The sequence below is a fragment of the Elephas maximus genome, chromosome 6 (assembly GCF_024166365.1).
Source record: "Elephas maximus indicus isolate mEleMax1 chromosome 6, mEleMax1 primary haplotype, whole genome shotgun sequence".
Taxonomy (NCBI): Eukaryota; Metazoa; Chordata; class Mammalia; order Proboscidea; family Elephantidae; genus Elephas; species Elephas maximus.
Genome location: NC_064824.1, coordinates 78,640,025 through 78,658,902, shown reverse-complemented (window position 1 = coordinate 78,658,902; position 18,878 = coordinate 78,640,025).

Below are 18,878 nucleotides of genomic sequence, written 5' to 3'. Positions count from 1 at the left end.
GGCATCTGCCCAAGGCGATGCTCCAGGCAATAACTTAGACACCACCCCAGGTGATATCTCAGACAAAGTCTCTTCAGATACAGCTGGGTTAATGTCAGCAGATGGGGGTGAAGGGGCTAATGGTTTTATTGGAGAGGGTGACTTAGAAGACAAAGAGACGGGAATAAGAGGCTGATTCTGTTGGCAGAAGTGATTCAACAGAATTTAGAGGTTCTGTGCCCCCAGCTTCCTGATTATCTGCCCATACATCCCCATTCCAAGTTTCAGGATCCCATTTCTTTCCTATCAGTGCCCTCGTTTTAACTTCAGACACCATTTGATGTTGGTAATTCATTTGTCTTTGTAATTCAGCCACTTCTATGATAAGACTCTGGGTTTTAGGCAATACCATCTGTTTCTACAATGAATGAGGCTTTCTTTCAGGGCACAAGTGGCAACTTTGAGGTCATTTATGTGGTGCTTGAATTGCAACTCTGAAGCCTTGAGCTCATTTCTTTCTTTCATCACTTCGTCTAGCAAAAGTAGAACAACCACTAGCCTCATATTTCTCATTCTGACAAAATTGCAGAAAAGTATCAAACATGCAATCACCAGAGCCTTGCCTCTCACCAATACTTGATCTATTGGTGGTGATATTTTGCATATTTGTATTGCCACCTCACGCCATGGATTAGCAGTACCACTTTTACTACTGGAAGAAGAGTCATCAACATCTTTAAGACTAATCCGACATGAGAACCAACTTAGAAAATTCTTCCTTACAAGTTTGTTTCTCTAGAACCACTCTCGGTACCAAATGTCTTAGGCTGGGTTCTCTAGAGAATAAAAGTCAGTGAAATATATATATCGAGAGAGACAGAGACAGTTGCAGAAGCTGGCAAATCCCAAGTCCGTGAGTCAGGTGTCAGGTTGGAGGCTTCTCCTGACTCACATAGTGACAGAGGCTGATGAACTCAAGATTATAGTAGCAGGTCAGGTTGCAGGCTGTTAGTTCATGGGCTGAGGAGGCCAACAAGTTCTAACAGCAACAGGCAACATGGCAGGCCACTGGTTCAAGTTCCAAGAACCGAAAGTCTGATTATGACAAGCTAGATGCAGGATCCAGAATGAGAAAAAGCCACCAAGCTTTGCCAGAATGGCCATATATATCAGATGCAGGCCACACCCCCAGGGAATCTGCCATTACAACTGATTGTTTGATCATATCAGATCATATCTTGGAGGTCATTACATTATATCACATAATGGAGGATAATTACACCATTACATTAATGCCAAACCACTGAGAATTATGGCCCAGCCAAGTTGACACACAAACTTAACCATCACAAACTGTATGTAAAGCCTTATATAAGCACTTATACCATTATTACTGCTGTTGTGTTGTTGGGTGCCATCAAGTCGATTACGACTCATAACAATCCCCATGTGACAGAATAGAACTGCCCCATAGGATTTTCTTGGTGTAATCTTTACAGAAGCAGATCATCAGGTCTTCTTCTTGCAAAGCTACTGGGTGGGATTGAACTGCTAACCCTTCAGTTTGCAGCTGAGTGCTTAACAATTACACCTCCAGGCTCCTTCATTATCTCTACAGATTCCATCATTACTGTGGTATTCAAATTCTGCTATTGGTGGAGGTTTGGAGAAGGCTATTATAAATTGCTATTTTCATAGAATTTTTGAGGTATCCAGATCTTGTCTTTGACCTAACTGCTATATAAAAGCTGGACAACTCCCACTCATGACAGAAAAATTTTTAGATAATATAATCAGCTGTAAGACAGATCTAGGTTTTCTCAGACCTAAAGCTTATAATTTGCAACCCTTTTTAAGAAAAAGAATATAAAATCACGAATACATAATTTAATACAAAATTAACATTTATTTAGAATGACAAATCACAACAAATTATCAATTTAAGAAGGCTGACAAAAACCAAACATAAATTCCAGAAAAACAACAATAAAAAATTTAGGTAAATGTCTAACACACAATCTGAAAACATTTTTCTAAAATTTTTGACCACATACTCTGTTATTATTATGTTTTCATATGACTATGAATTTATAATGACATTTCCTATATAGACATCAGAATGGCAATTTAGTCTTCCCTCTAGCATAGTTGATTGAAATATATTTTTTATTATTGATAATTGAGATGTATAAAACAGGGCTCTTCATACTTAGATGTATTACTGCTTCAGGTTTGTGCCCTCAGACCAGGAATTTAATAAATTTTATTTTCTCTTAAAAATATGACATACATAGTACATTTGTAATTGTGGGTACTCATTATTGTGAATATTCCTGACAGAAGAGAACTGTTTTTTTTTTAATTATTTTTATTGAGCTTTAAGTGAACTTTTACAAATCAAGTCAGTCTGTCACATATAAGCTTATACACACCTTACTCCATACTCCCACTTACTCTTCCCCTAATGAGTCAGCCCTTCCAGTCTCTCTTTTCGTGACAATTTTGCCAGTTTCTAACCCTCTCTACCCTCCTATCTCCCCTCCAGACAGGAGATGCCAACACAGTCTCAAGTGTCCACCTGATACAAGTAGCTCACTCTTCATCAGCATCTCTCTCCTACCCATTGTCCAGTCCCTTCCATGTCTGATGAGTTGTCTTCGGGAATGGTTCCTGTCCTGGACCAACAGAAGGTTTGGGGACCATGACCGCCAGGATTCCTTTAGTCTCAGTCAGACCATTAAGTATGGTCTTTTTATGAGAATTTGGGGTCTGCATCCCACTGATCTCCTGCTCCCTCAGGGGTTCTCTGTTGTGCTCCCTGTCAGGGCAGTCATCGGTTGTGGCCAGGCACCAACTAGTTCTTCTGGTCTCAGGATGATGTAAGTCTCTGATTCATGTGGCCCTTTCTGTCTCTTGGGCTCTTAGTTATCGTGTGACCTTGGTGTTGTTCATTCTCCTTTGATCCAGGTGGGTTGAGACCAATTGATGCATCTTAGATGGCCACTTGTTAGCATTTAAGACCCCAGACGCCACACTTCAAAATGGGATGCAGAATGTTTTCATAATAGAATTATTTTTCCAATTGACTTAGAAGTCCCCTTAAGCCATGGTCCCCAAACCCCCACCCTTGCACCGCTGACCTTTGAAGCATTCAGTTTATCCCGGAATCTTCTTGCTTTTGGTCCAGTCCAGTTGAGCTGACCTTCCGTGTATTGAGTATTGTCCTTCCCTTCACCTAAAGTAGTTCTTATCTACTAACTAATCAGTAAATAACCCTCTCCCACCCTCCCTCCCTCCCCCCCTCATAACCACAAAGAACTTCTGTTTATATTTGATGTCAATGAGAACTGAATCCTCTAGTTAAAATTTTACACATCTGCTGTTTGGAAGAATTTACCGTAGACTACTTCTGGCTCTGTACAGTTCCATCCTTGTTTCTCATCGTCAGCCCATACACGCCCCATGTTGGGTGCTGTGGGATCTGTCCATATCGCGGTAGGACTGCTAGCTCTGTACCTCCTGTTATGACAATAGATGAGTCAGCACAGGGAGTACATTTATAGAAGCAAGTACTATCTTAAGAGAGGTAGAAATAACCTAACTATGCAAGGAATGTCCTTCATACCTCATAAATCTATCTCTTAAATTACATACATCATCAACATATGTCTACAAAATACAGCATATCCTAAATTCTTCTTCCTCTCATCTGCATACCCAAAATGCTCATAGCCATGCAAGCATCATTAAACAGTAGTGGATGGAGTGCAGGACATCCTGGTGGAAGGAGACAGCAGTCTTAACTGAGTAGTTAAAATACCTTTCTCTGCAAATATCATAAAATCATATGATCTTGTGAACACATTGCTAAGGCCATCTCTGGACCTTGGAATGGTCCTGGGAAACTGAGGACCCTGAAGCTTAAAATCAATAAGCCTCATGGTAAGTTTGCTTCTTTATACATGAAACCAAGTAACAAACACTGTGTCACTTCTCCCTTGCCATGTGTGTCACAGGAGAAGAGGGTCAAGTGTACATTTGTGATAGTTTGGGTATGGCTCTTCTAGCTTGATCAAGGATCAGAGTATGAGATCAAGAAGATGCAACAAAAGGAAATTAAGATAGGAAAATTAGGTGACAGAGTTGAAATTCTAATAGGGATGTAAGGAGCATCCAGAACAAGAGTTAGGAATACGAAGAAGAGGATCACTGGGTGAAACCACAGGTGGAGCTAGCTCTACCTGGAGATATTTGCTCCGTTGTCCCTTGGTTTTCTAACAATACCTGCCTAACAATCTCGCCTCATTAACTACAGGCAGAGATCAGGACTGACGACACATAGAAAACTTACAATCACAAAATGGAGGACAACCACACAATACTGGGAATCATGGCCTAACCAAGTTGACATATATTTTGGGGGGGACACAATTCAATCCATGACAGCACCTAACAACAACATAGAATAAACAATAACAAACTTGAGGAAAGTGTTTCTGGTTCGATCAAGTATAGAAGACCAAATAGGAAACACCTGCCCAAAAGTAAAGATGAGAGGGCAGGAAGGGACAGGAAAATTGGATGAATGGACATGGAGAGCCCAAGGTGGAAAGGCAAAGGGGGAGAATCTTGACACATTGTGGGGATCGCAACCAATGTCACAAAACAATTTGTGTATAAATTTTTTAAATGAAAAACTAATTCACACTGTAAACTTTTGCCTAAAACACAATAAAATAAAATAAATTGATCCATGCTACAACATAAATGAACCTTGAAAGCATTATGCTAAGCGAAAACAAACAAAAAAAGCCACATGTTGCATGATAAAAGTCATATGAAATGTTTAGAATAGGAAATTCCACAGAAACACAAGGTAAATTAGTTGTTTCTAGACTCCAGGAGAAGGGGGAATAGGGATTGACTTTTAATAGATCCAGGATTTGTTTTGGGGATGAGGAAATATTCTGAATTTAGATAATGATGATGATTGCACAATTCTGTGAAGATACTAAAAACCACCAAATTGTGCACTTTAACATGTGAATTTTATGGCACATAAATTACATCTCATTAAAGATGCTATTTTTTAACAGTCTATGAGCCATCTTTAGTTTCAAATCTACCCTACAAAACATGGGCATTTTCTCTCATATCTATATGTACACATGCACACCCAAGACCACAGATTCTGCGTATTTCAAAATGTGATATCTGGATTTTCAATAATCAATGAAAAATCACCTTTCTGGTGTTACAAATCAGTAAGTCACTTCTACGTAGATGTTCAGATCCAGCAAGTGTTGTAAAACTTATTTGAGTATTTCCATTATTTATTCAACATTTTATCTCATGCACATGGATCATTCCTGAAAAGGTTCACCATACCTACCCAACTAGAAGACATTAATAAGTTGTGTTGATTTTTTTCAGGTCACTGTCATTATATTAGAATTTTAAGTATTTAAAATTTGTCAGCAAAAGACATTTCTTTATATCATTCATCCTGTACCATCAGTTAGATCCCAAAATAGCTATGAGAATTCAAGAAGGTAAAAATTAAAATATTTACACTGCCATTCTTTTCCCCCAAATAACCCAGTCTAGAAGATACTATTACCACTTCTGCAGAGCAGTAAACTCATCAATTTATATAGGTCATGCTTATTTTGCTCTTCCACAAATTCCTTATCTATTTCACACAGGCCCTCTTTGGGAAACCACTTGTATGAGAGCAACAGAAGTGTGAATTTTCTAACACCTCTTCCTGTCAATATTTTCCTTCAAATTCTCCCTTGTTCCATTACAAGTTTGAAGCACAAGTCATTTTCTAGTCAATAGCTCTTTGTGTCTTTCGAGTGAACCAAGAAATAGGGAGATTCTGTAAGGAAAATCAGAGTTCTGAGTGGCCATTATAAAAGAATCAATTTTAGTCACAAATACACTGGTTTGCTTCACATGATAATTAACCTAGCACAAGAAAACTAAATTATAAATACTGTGATTGACATAGTACACACTGAGGACAACCAATTGAACTGTCAACTTCACATGAGCAAATAGTAAACAGCACTTTACTATTGAGAGTCTTATCATCCATAACATACAATCAGCATTGTATAATATAGCAGAATTATTTAATACCTATTTTTTATATTAACTACAAAGAAATATTATAACCTTTGTCTCAATTATTTCTTTACACACTATAATAAATATTAAGACTCTTAACTATGATATGAGTGGTAAAACTATAGACCTTTTTATATTTTAGATCATTTTGGGAAAGTTTTTTGTAGAAAGTAGTTACGTACAGGATAATTATTATAAAAGTGGATACATTTAAGATAGTGTTCATTAGCTGAAATTTTACAAAAGGAAATTAAAATACTAAAAGTAGGGTATTATTTTTAATATAAAATCAACTATAAGTGCTTTAGATATGTCCCGTCAAAATCGTTCAAGTTATATAAATTGACTTAGTTGTATATCCCCATTTCCTAAACATTTTAAATTACTAACCGAAACTCCTATCTTATTCCAGTTGGTAAGATGGAGTGTTTTTATGTGAAAAGAGTAAAATTCTCTATTTGACTTTTTAGAATGCTTAAGAGACAAAAAGCAATTGATTGACTGCCAAAAGAGGGAACTAAGTTGACATTACAATTTTAAGGTTGACCAGCTATGCGCTAACATATTTAGAAAGTTCGCCACAACATACTCAGTATCTCCTTTTATTATTCTTTTTCATGATAAGTGTCCTTGGGTTAGTCAAGGGTAAAGCGCGGAAAACTGAAACTCTGTCTACAAAAAATCACAACTGTGAACTTAGCAGAAAAGTGAATACTTCAATAAGTGAAAGTCAAAATTTAGACCCAAAATCGCAGGCTGATGCTGTGAAGGCAGACATTTTCTACAAATGTGTTATATTTTGCTTGTAAAGTGTTTTTTTTTTTTTTTTTTTACAATTTCAATTTATGTTTAAAAATTGGGATATTTCATATAAAATTCTGGGTATCTGGCTTTTCTTAGGGAAAAAAATCACCCAATCTGGCAACACTGTGCCCGTCTTTCACACATACCAAAACATCTGTGTGAATGCGTAAAGCATGCTTGTTTAGATGAGGGCTGTGCCAAAAACACTGTTTTCGGTCTGTCTGTTGCTTATAGGAGTTATGGTGCTTTTTACTTCTCAGTTTTGCTGAGTTATATTACCTGCCCTTCCCAGAATCTAAGGTTGTGATTCCCACCAAGATAAATTCACACACCTCTTAAAAAAAAAAAAAAAAAACAGAATTTAATTTTAAAAAGTTGAAGTTTTTCCAGAGTATATCTTCAATATTTCGACTTAGAAGTAATTATTTTTGGATAGTCTCTAGAAGTTGCTGCTGTTGTTAGTTGCTGTTGAGTTGATTGCAAGTCTACAGAAGTACTGCTGCATATACGTGATCAAGTCTAGCTGTCAAGGCAGTGTGGAAGGGAAGCCTGGAAACCTTGTATCATGGATTGGATTATGTCCTCCCCAAAATGTGTGCGTCAGTTTGGCTGGGACATGATTTCTAGTATTGTATGGTTATCCTCCATTTTGTGATTGTAATTTTATGTTAAAGAGGATTAGGGTGGGATTGTAATACCTTTACCCAGGCCACATTCCTGATCCAATGTAAAAGGAGTTTTCCTAGGGTGTGGCCTGTACCACCTTTTATCTCTCAAGAGAAGAAAAGGAAAGGGAAGCAAGCAGAGTGTTTAGGACCTCATACCACCAAGAAAGCAGCACCAGGAGCAGAGAGTGTCATTTGGACCTGGGGTCCCTGTGCCTGAGAAGCTCCCAGACCAAGCGAAGACTGATGCATCACAACGACCTTCCTCCCGAGCCGACAGAGAGAGAGAGGGATTTCCCCTGGAGCTGACGCCCTGAACTTGGACTTGTAAGCTACTCGACTATGAGAGAATAAACTTCCCTTTGCTAAAGCCATCCTCTTGTGGTATTTCTGTTATAGCAGTACTAGATGACCAAGACACCTTGTATATGTTGTGCTCCCCGCATGTTGATAACTGTGCTCCCCTCAATCTCTTCAGAAGCTACTACTACGGCTTTTGAAGACCAAACCCAACATGTGAGAGTAAAAGGAGTTAGAGAAGACAGAAGAGGAGGCAGTCCTTCCTAATCAATCATATACAATATTGGCCCAAGAGATAAAATTGTCTTATTCTGAGATTTAACCTAGAATATAACCTACTAATAACATTCACATAATATTAAATATAAATATTGACTACATGACATGCTGGAAATTTAATAAAATTTTCTCTAGGATTAAGTCAATATTTTCAAAGAGGCATAAACACATTCAGTTTACTTATCTGCCATTCAGTATATCAAATGGTTTAAGCTAAATATATATTAAAAGTCTTGAAAAAAAAATATACATTTGGAGAGAGCAATTTCACTTTTAGTATAGCATTTCACATTATGGAAACAATCCCTGATATATCCAAAGGGTTATGAACAAGAAAGTCCACCATAGCCTTACTTATACCAGCAAAAAAGGGGGAACATGTGTGTAATATATTCATCAATGGAATACTAATTGAATTAATTTGGCCCACTGAAAATCTAAAGTCTAAGAAATTATTTAATGCCATAAGAAAACACTCACAACACAGAATGAAGCTAAGCGTAAAATAGTATGTGCATCAAAATTCCAAATTCATAAGAAATTGAAGGAAAATAAAAATAGAAGCCATATACATGAAAATATTAACAGAAATGAGATTGTAGGTGATCTTTATTTTCTTCTTTATGTATATAGTTTTTGCCCAATTTTATAAACTAATCATATGTTGCCATATAATAAAAAATGTTATTAATAACATATTTGACCTAATAATTAATTAATCAGTTCTTAATAACTGATAATTACACTATTTTGTTAGAGCCAGAAGGTTCTAAACCACATATTAAAAAAGAGAAAAATCAGTATTCAAACATACTCTAAAATATTGATGAATGTCTGAAGTTCTAATAATTTTATTATTATTTATATTATACAGTTATTAGATTTGTAGATAAATAAGGGATATCTCTCTCCTCTAAGAATGACCAAACAGCACTAGGATTCGCTAACAATAAGATCAAAGTAAGCCGAGTACTTGGTAAAAAAACAATAAAGAGCTTCTGGAAGAGCAATGTTGCTTCGAATATATAATATTGTTTTGGTTTTAGTAAACAGAGACACTTGTCAGGTGAGCATTGAGGAATTCAATATGAAGCAAAGAAGAGAAAATATAGTTGGGTACAAGAAAAAAAAATACAAATAACAAAATCTTGGAGTTGTAAGATTTAGAGCTCATCTACTACATCTTCCAACAATTCAAGGTTCCTTCAAACGACACTCCAGACAGGTGATAAGGTGATAACGCCTTCAACAGAGTGAAATTTTCTAAATACCCATTACTTCCCAAGGATGCATGACTAGATCATCCAATGACAATCTCCAAAGGTAGAAGCTCACTTCTTCAGAAAGCACCCTATTCTCTTAGTTCTTAGTCCTTAGAAAATTCTTATGTTGTGATAAAATCTTCTCTCTGGAGTTTCTAATTATTTTTTCATCCTCCTTCCTTGGGGTTTTTTTTCCTTTCGTTCAGAAACCCTGGTGGCGTAGTGCTTAAGAGCTATGGCTGCTAACCAAAAGGTTGGCACTTGGAATTCAACAGACGTTCCTTAGAAACCCTATGGGGCAGTTCTACTCTGTCTGATAGGGTCGCTATGAGTCCGAATCTACTTAATGGCAATGGGTTTGGTTTTGGTTTCCTTTCATTCACCCTACCATAAGGAAAGGGGTACATTATCTGAAGTCATAGATTTAAAGAATTTTTGAAGAGGAAACCAATAGATTGCTAATTTCTCACCAATGGCAAAATTCCATTTGCAGCATTCTTTACCAGATCGTCATCCTCACTGTTCTTGACCATCTCCATTGAACAAGACCCCTTTATCTTTGGATAGGCAAATATACTTTAGGTATGTTTTATGTGGACCTGACTTCAGCTTTCCCGTGACTTTCACTGATTTTTTTTTTCTATATTTCCCTGAGAGAGGCACAATGAACAGTATAAACTTTTCCATATCAGAATTTTCCAGGCATCTGAAATCACCATCAGCTCTAGCTCTCTCCCTTGACCACCACATCACTAGGCAAAACAGTCATCTACTGATATATATTGATCTTTTCACTTACTGAAACTTTGTTTTCATAAAAATACTGCCAAATCCAGTCTTTGTTCATCTTGTATTTTCCTAACTCATTTTGTATGTAAGCGTTTGTGTAATATAAATTTGTGTATTTGTATTTAAGGAGATATGTTCTTGCTGTTGTTGTCAGTTGCTGTTGAGCCACCTCCAACACTTGGCAGCCTTACGTATAATGGAACAAAATCTCTAGTCCTGTGCCCTCTTCATGATCACTGGTATGTTTGAATCGATTGTAAATACAAGGGCCCACATTACCCCCTATTATATTTCATTTTATTAACCTTAGCCCTCATTCCTAAGAGAAGAGCATTAGAGATATAAAAGGGAGGAATGGATTTCAGTAAGAAGTCCCAAGTCTTTGAGGGCTCACAAACTCAGAGGCAGGTAATGTAAATGATGGAGTAGGGTTCATGCTGTTGAGCATTTAATCATTCAAAGGGGCCAGCCATTTCTGATTGGTGCCACAGGGAAATGAGAATCCAGAAACCTGGGTTTTTATGTGAAACCATCAGATTTCAAATGATTCCACCTAATTAAAAAAAAATGTTTAGTGAGTTCTGTGTTCTAAATTAAGCATATCCACTAGCCAAATGTACTCTATAGACAACAAATTTGTGACCCCTTAGTGGATAGTGGCTAAGAGGGGAAGCCAGAGTCCTGCCATCTGACTCACCACTACAGGTGAGGTACCAGGATTGGCAGTTTCCCTGCTTTGCATTTATTGAAAGCCCACAGAATTCTAGACACTTCATTGAATATTTGATTTTAAAAGTATTTATTGATTTCTTTCTATCCATTATAATGTTATAAATGAAAAAAATGATTATCAAACTACTGGTGTCTAACCAGAATAACTTGAAGAGGGTAAAATTCAGAGTGTCATATATGATCCTTCTAAAAGCCTTAACAAAAACCTATTAGATCAGAATGTACTTAGAGAAGTGTTTAGTAAGTATCTCATAATCAATGTGAGGAAAATTAGGCTCACAATATAAAACTTTCATAATTTGGAGATATTTTAGTACTTTAGGATTTTTAATTAGACTTCCTAGGAAGCTTACCTTTGTTAACTATAATTAGTTATACCTTCAGTGACACAACATCAAAAGTCAATGAGCAAAAAACACTCTCCTTTGACCTATAGCAACTGCACAATTCTACTCCATCCCTGACAGCTGATTCTCACAAGACCTCTGACATGCCCAACATAATCCATGACAGCTGATCCTAGTGAACAGCAATCACTTCGACAAACAATTCATTTTTGACTGTCTGAAAGAAACAAGAATGCGTTATCACACACTTGACTTGATCATCTATAGAAATAGCCTTTCATTAAATCAAAATCTGGAATGACTAGGAAAATTTTCTCTTAGTAAACTGATGTATTAGTTAGGAAATGCAGATTCACGTTCCAATACCATTGTACAGGCTGTTCCCTCTCCAGTAGCCACCCTTTAAGCTAAAAGGAATTCTGGTAAACATGTAAATTCAGCGCAAAGTCCAAAAGCTTTACTCATCAACGTAGAGGTAGTCCAAGAACCTGAATTTTAATGAGAACCTCAGGGGATTAAGAAGCAGGACATCTGCAAACTATATTTTGAGACAATGACAAATCCCTATCTCTTCCTTAAATATTACCCATATCAAAATTATAATCAGTTACCATCGAGTTAACTCTGACTCATCGTGATCCCAGGTATGTCAGAGGAGAACTGTGCTTACAGGGTTTTCAATAAATATCTTATTTTTCTAAAGTACATCACCAGGCCTTTCTTCCCAGGTGCCTCTGGGTGGGCTGGAACTGCTAACCTTTTAATTAGTAGCCAAGCACATTAACCATTTACACCAAGCAGTGTCTCCATCAAAACTATACCCACTATGAGTTCTTTAACCCCTTGATTCCCATTTACATATTATTACTCTTTTCATTTCAGAAAACAGGAAATAATGGAAACAGGACTGAACAAAACATAGGTTCCAAATTGTTTAGTGATTGGAAGTCTCTATTAGCCATATCCCCAATTTTCTGTATTTCTCACCCCAGAAACTGACTCCAAAGGAAACTGTCCAAACTTCTGTTTTTCCAATATAAAAGCATTTATATCAATAGATAAAGATATGTAATGAAGGTTGCTACTCTCTCCTGTATAAAAGTGTCCTCATAGCCAGAAAAGGCTTCAGTTACTGCCACTATCTGGGTAAAACGAGTTCAAGTTTCAGTTAGCCTCAGTTAGACACATTTGCCAAGTATCTGGGAAAGATGGCTCTGAATTTACTTTGTGTGGGGCCATTTAGTTGTCTCTGGAAGGATTTTGGTCCTATATCATCAGATCAGTTAAACAAGGTCAGGCTTCGTGCACATCTTCAGCCAGGGCTTCTCTGGTAAATAGTTATTGCCAGTTGTGGGCAGTGCATTGACAGTGGGTCCAGCCTCCTTTGACAGGATACCTCCAAAGCAACAGTGGCACAGTGGTTAAAACCTCAGCTACTAACCAAAACGTTGGCAATTCGAATCCACCAATTACTCCTTGGAAAAAATGGAATGTGGGCAGAAGTGGGGTATGTCATTTCTGAGTCAGACCCATAAAACACTCCCATATACAATTTTCTCCTTTTTCCCCCATATATCACCTGAGAGGAGAAAACTTAAAGGGCTAGAGTAGAACTGAGTCCCAAGATGGAAGGAACCTGGGTCCATGGTTACTGCTGTGAAAAGCTACCCAGAGAGCTGTCCAACAAGAAACATGAACACTGGGTTGTTAAACGAATAATAAATAAACTATTATATTAAACCCATTGCCGTCTAGTTGTTTTCAACTCATAGCAACCTTTTAGGACAGACTAGAACTGCCCCGCAGGATTTCTAAGGCTGTAAATCTTCACAGAAGCAAATAGCCAGCCACATCTTTCTCCCGTTGAGTGGCTGCCGACTTTTGGGTTAGCAATCAAGCGCTTTAACTACTGTGCCACCAGTACTCCTTATTATGTTAATCCCCCAAAATTCTGAGTTTTTTTTAATATGAACATTTTTTAATACATAGCACTTATTTCAGTCGTAACTATGTATCATTTATTTATCAGGGTAAGTCAAAAAGTATTGCTACTAGGTTTCCAGTTCATACATGCGCAGGTTTATTCCAAACAAAATGTGTTTAAACATGTCTCTGTGATCAGTGGATGGCTGCAGACAAGTTCCCTCAGGAATACACTTGTCTTAGTCTCATTATGGTGCCTTCAAAAAAAAGGGTACTTTTTTGTGTCATGGAAAAAAACAATTTTGAGGGCAGGGCTAATGTCAAATTTTTAACAAAACTCAAGTGGACATCTCCCCAAATCATTGAAGCTTTGCAATGAGTTTATGGAAATGCTGCCCCACATAAACCAACAGTTTTTAGATGGAACAAGAATTGTAAGGAAGGTCGAGAAGACTTAAAGATGAGCCAAGAGAGGGAAGACCACTTAGAAGGTTATGGCGACTGTTTTGGGGGGATTCCAAAGTGATAATCTTGATAGATTTTCCAGGGCGAGCACAGTGGCTTATTATGAAGTTTTAAGAAAGCTGCATTGTTGATAAAATGGCCAGGAAAGTTGTGTCGAAGAATTTTTTCCATCAGGGCAATGCTCCTGCTCATTCTTCAAAGATAGCAAGGGCTGTTCTACAAGACTTTCGCTGGGAAACCTTACCCCATCCACCCTATAGCCCTGATCTTGCCCCTTCAGACTTCTTTTTGTTCCAAAAACTAAAAGAACATTCAAATGGAACAAGATTTAAGTTCCTTGAGGATGCCAAAACTGCAATGTTGACGTGGTGTAAATCAAAGAGCGCAGAATTCTTCAGGGAAGGGTTAGAGAGATGGAAACATCGCCTTCAGAAGTGTATAGACCTAGATGGAGGATATGTTAAGAAACAATAGCTTCACATTTTGATATTTTTGTTTAATAAAGGTTTCTGTGATTTTGTAGCAATACTTTTTGACTTAATCTCGTATTTGTTTACTTATCTCCCTAAATAAACCAGAAGTTCTTTAAAGGGTAGAACTATGCCTATTCTTCCTCACCACTACATCTCCAGCTCCTGGCCCAGCTCCCAGCATGTAGCAGGTTCTTAATATATCTTGTTAAGTGTACGAAGACAGGAAAGGAGGATAGATAGGTAAAAGTTAACAAATACTATTGAATTGAATCACAGAGGCAAAGAAAGAAATCCAAAAGTAAATTTTAGAAAATGAACACTATTTTTATTTTTTTCTTTCTTCTTCTGATCCAGTACTTTTCAAAACACTTAGAAGGGAATCTTTGTGGGTTTTGTAAGTACTGGAATAAATTCAACTGTATCATAGCTACCTAACAGTTGCACTATGATATTTTCTGTTCTCACACCAAGCCTATGTCACTTTTCTTCCTTTAATGAGTGGAATTGTGTTAATTTTGTGCCATACTCTAGCAATTAACCAATACTACACCTGTATTGGCACCGTTGGACTGCTATGCTAATTCTGCCTAATTTATTCTGATTCCCAATAACTTTCTCCCTGCCAGACAGCTCCAGATGTCTGTCTAATACACCTTGCATCTTTATATGAGCCCCTGTGCAGATCAGATTCGATCAGCAACCCCAACACAAAATGCTGAAAGGTAATCTCTCTTTGTCTTCTCTGACTGCAAAGTCATACCAATGCCAACACACTTCTTTATAAGTTATTGCATTCACTGTCAGTCAGTGCCAAAACAGACAATTTTAACAGGGGTAGGAGAAGCAGTGTGGTGTTTAAAGCATGTGTGTTGCCAAGACAACAGGGTGTATTGCATCTGTTGCCTGGGATACAAAGCTACAATGGCCCACAAACAAGTCATGTAGTTTAGTGTTTGAGAAAAGCCCAGGACATGCCTATCAAGCAAAAAGCTGAGGAGGACCTGCCTTGGAAGATAAGCACAACCCAAGTTATCACCAATGGATAGAGCCCCAGGCACAACGTAAATATCAGGTCTGTATATCAGATTTCCATAGGGAGAAAACCATAAATCTCTTTTACTTGTTAAAATTTTCTTTTACACAATGTTAATCTGCCCTAGACAGCACCTGTTCAACAAGACTACATGAGGTGAAGAAATAATTTGACCATGAACAATAATTTCCCATTGATCTTTACCTATACATATTAACAATTTTGGTTTTTCTGGGAGATTCTAGGACATGATATAGTAGATTAAAGAGGGCCACACATATCTGGGTATCGTTCTCATGAAGGAGTGGAGTTTATTTCCCCTCCCCTTAAACCTGGGCTGGCCTATGACTATTTTGACCAATGACGTTCAATGAAGTGATGCTGTTCCAGCCCCAAGCCTAAACTTTGAAAAGACTGGCAACTTCCACTTTAGTCTGTTGGAGCCCTGGACCCCCATGTAAGAAGTTTGACAACTCTGCTGGAGAGGCAACGTGACAGGTCCCACAATTACTTGGGGAAAGAAAGTGCCCTGTTGAGCATAGTCTTCTGGTTGCCACCATCACAATAACAGACTTGTAAGTGAAGCTTGGAAACTGTGGTGGCGTAGTGGTTAAGTGTTACAGCTGCTAACCGAGAAGTCAGGAGTTCAAATCCTCCAGGCTCTCCTTGGAAACTCTATGGGGCAGTTCTACTGTGTCCTATAGGGTCACTATGAGTCAGAACCAACTCAACAGCAGTGGGTTTTTTGGAAGTGAAGCTTCCTTGTTCCCTCCAGATATTTTTTAATATTATCAAGAACCCCCGTATGACCCCATGTGAAGCACAAGGATAGTCCACCCAAGCTGTTCTGGAATTCCAGACACACAAAATCATTCCATATAATAAAACAATTCTTTTGAAATACTGAGTTTGGGGGTAGTTTATTTTGCAGCAATATCTAACTAAAACACATGGATATCAAACAGAAGAATTTCGTTGTATGGTTTCTATATATATATAAGATCCAAACATTGGTGGCCAGACCATAAAATGATCCCATCAGAAGAATGGGAGGAAGAATCCAGGTAGACAATTACCCACGGCAGGCGATCCCTCCAACTCTCACTTCAGTCACCATTCCTTAGCTTCTGCCAACAAGCCTAGGGGACTTTCTTCTAAAGGCCATAAAATTAAATTAGAATTCACTGCTTAAGCTTAATGACTTCCCACTGTTTATGTGGGTTATCATTTACAACCAACTGGCATTTAATCAAACCACTATTTTTATTTCAGGACCAGAGGCCACAACATTGTGTTTTTTCTCTACCTCCCTGTTGAGTCAGACAGCTTCTTCCAAGCTGTGAAGGGATATCAAATTGTTTATGAAAAATCAGCATGCAGTATTGTTTTCAAACATATTTATGATTTCACACCAACTTAGAAAGGATTTAGTTCATTTTGCTGATTGACACATAATTTTACATTTACACATACAATAATGACAGGATTTCCCAGAGAAATAAACAGGAATTAAAGGAACATGTCAAATTCTGATACAAATTCACCTCTGAAGCTTCAGTCCTGTCCCAATTTCTGATTTGGCTCTTAATGTGAAGTATTTGGAGTATGTGCACAATTATCCAGCCACAGTGAGCAACTTCTTTGCACTACTTGAATCTTCCCATGTCCGTACTCTTGCTCATGCCCTTGGCCTAGAATGGCAGGAATTATAAAGACTTTGGCCTAGAATTCCTCCCTTTTTCATTTTTTCTGCCTCTTGAAATCATCAAGACACAGTTAAACACCATGTTTGTAATGGACACCTATGGGCTTGCCTGCCTGGAACCCCACCTTCTAATTATGAGAAACATTATTCTCCTCCCATGTAAGACCTTCCCCTTTTCTCCACTCTGACCCCAACTATCTACATGGCTGCCAAAAAACAAATAAGTAAACAAACAAAACACACTTTTGTTTTAAACTAGCCAGGGTCAGTTTTGTCATTCACTTGGCACCATGTTTGTCCTGACTTCCTCTTTTTGGAGATTTTCCTATCACATCAAACTATAAATTGCCACCTCTGAATGCCTATAGTTACGTGTTTATTTCTGTTTTGAAGTGCTTATTTCAAACTAACTGGTAATAAAGGTGTCTGTGTCTTTCTTTCCTAATAAGTTAGAAGTTCCTTGCAGTAGGAACCTAATGCTTTCACGCTCCCTAATATCAAGCATGTTGCCTTCCTCGCACAGAGTAGGTATTTGTTTGGCAAATACTGTTAAATAATGAAACATCTGTCAAAATATTAAAATGAACAGAAAATTACAGAGGGTTTTCTCTACATTTTAATAAACTGTGATACAAGTAGAAATGCAAATTTGCTAACACATTAGTTAATCACTATGAAAATGACATATGTATTCCTTTTCCTATCATCTGGACCCTTCATTGATGGTACTGATGCTGGGGCAAAGGGCACATGTCTGCCTGTTGAATAACAGTTTAGTTAATATTAGGTTGGCAGTATTTATGTGACTCTAGCCATAGCATTAAGGAATTCATCTAATAACCTGTGTCATGACAAGACCTATTAATTAATTTTTAAAAAAGAATTTATTGGATTTAGAGTTATCTAAGAACTCACAAGACAAAACTTTTGAAAATATATTAATTTTTGTGGTGTTTCAAGTGAAGCGCGAATTAAAAACAAGTAGGTACGGTGTGTATGATATTTACGTATATAGGCCAATCTCAGCTCAGGGAAATGTACGTTTTATTTTATATGCGCTGGTAGCTGTCATGGTCATGCCACAGCTGTTAGAAATTACAGGTTTTCAGTAGCAAGCATCAGCCATCACTGTAATTATTATTATTTTACCAAACACACAATTGCAGGGAGTATTTTAGGCTGACAAAAGCCTTCTAGGTCTTTGTTTATTCACTGCACCATATATTCTGCCCTCCACACCAACTGAGTTAAAGTTCTCTTCCTCCTGATTTAAAACCTATTATTAGAGAAAGCAAAGGTTCCCATCTTTTACACAAAGTGAGATTGGTGCTTGGATGGAAAGAACACTAATCTTGGAGTGTAAATAAAAGAATGAACAACCTGAGAACCCTTTTTCAGTGTGCTTTATAGGCACCGTTCCCACATGTGGGATTGCATTTTACCATGCAACGTCAAGTGAAAACACCAAGCTGAATGAATTTAAAACCTAAGATACAAAACTAACAGCTCAAGGAGGTCAAGCTTTCTGTCTGAGCAGCAGGGCACAGCAAAAGCTGTTATCTCTGTGGCCTGGATGTTTCACCTCTGATACTGAAAGATTACTGCTGTGAAAAGTCTATTGTGGGACAGAGGGACCTTTTTCTTCTTTAAACTCTCCAGTGAGTGTCTGGAAAAAGAGTTCAGCACAGGCAGGCAGATAGCTCAGTGATAGAGTGCCCAGGAGTCAGAGGGCGATAACTACTTGCTAGAGAAGAACTGGAACCTGCTGGTGCTTTGGTTGAGCCTGACTGATAACAAAAACGTCAGCAGTTCAAATCCACCAGCCGCTCCTTGAAAACCCTATGGGGCAGTTCTACTCTGTCCTATAGCGTCGCTAAGAGTTGGAATCAACTCAATGGCAATGGGTTTTGGTTTAGAGAAGGTATACTGTTGGAAAAAGTACCAGACATCTGGGGACTGGATTATTTGAGTGGGGAATTTCTAGCAATCT